Raw genomic sequence first — 880 nt, forward strand, 5'->3', positions numbered from 1 at the left:
CTCGCCGAGGGAAGCTCCGCCGCTTTCCACGGGTCTCTTCCCTGCGTTTCCTTCCCAAAGCGAGTGGCTGAAATAAAACCCAAAGCTCTGAGGGCACGAAGTGTCAGCAAAGCCGTGCTTCACAAAATACCCTGAGCTGGAAGGAGCCCAAAAGGATCATCGAGTCCGAGTCCTGGCCCTGCACAAGACACACCAAGAGTCAAACCATGTGCCTGAGAGCATTGTCCAAAAGCTTTCTGAGCTCTGCCAGGCTTCGTGCTGTGACCTCTACTCTGGGGAATCCGTGCCAGTGCCCAACCAGCCTCTGGGTGAAGAGCCTTTTCCTGATAACCAAGCTAAACCTCCCCTGACACAGCTTCAGGCTACTCCCTCGGGTCCTGTCACTGGGCACCACAAGGAAGACACCACTGCCTGCCCCTCCTCTTCCCCTCACGAGGGAACTGTAGACTGCAATGAGGTCTTCCCTCAGTCTCCTCCAGGCTGAACAGACCAAGTGACCTCAGCCACTCACAGGTTTATGATAAAACCGGCTTGGTTCATTAAATTAACTAATTACATCCATAACTGCACAAAACTGCTTGTGGCAACTCTAGTACTGCCTCTACAGATTGTCTTTTCCAGGATTCTTTTCCCTTTCTTTTAAAATACCATGCTGAAACTGTCCTTGGGAGATAAAGGAAATGGATTTTCCCGCTCTATTCCACTCTCATGAGAATACATCTAGAATACCACATCCAGCTCTGGGGCCACCAGCATAAGAAGGCTGGGGACTTGTTGGAGCAGGTCAAGAGGTGTTGGAACCTCTGTTGCTACTCCTTCCTCTTCCCCACCTGCCACAGGTTCTTCCTCTCCCTTCCCTGCCTTTTCCTCAGCTCTCTTG

The sequence above is a fragment of the Corvus brachyrhynchos genome, unplaced genomic scaffold, assembly GCF_000691975.1.
Source record: "Corvus brachyrhynchos isolate BGI_N302 unplaced genomic scaffold, ASM69197v1 scaffold258, whole genome shotgun sequence".
Lineage (NCBI taxonomy): Eukaryota > Metazoa > Chordata > Aves > Passeriformes > Corvidae > Corvus > Corvus brachyrhynchos.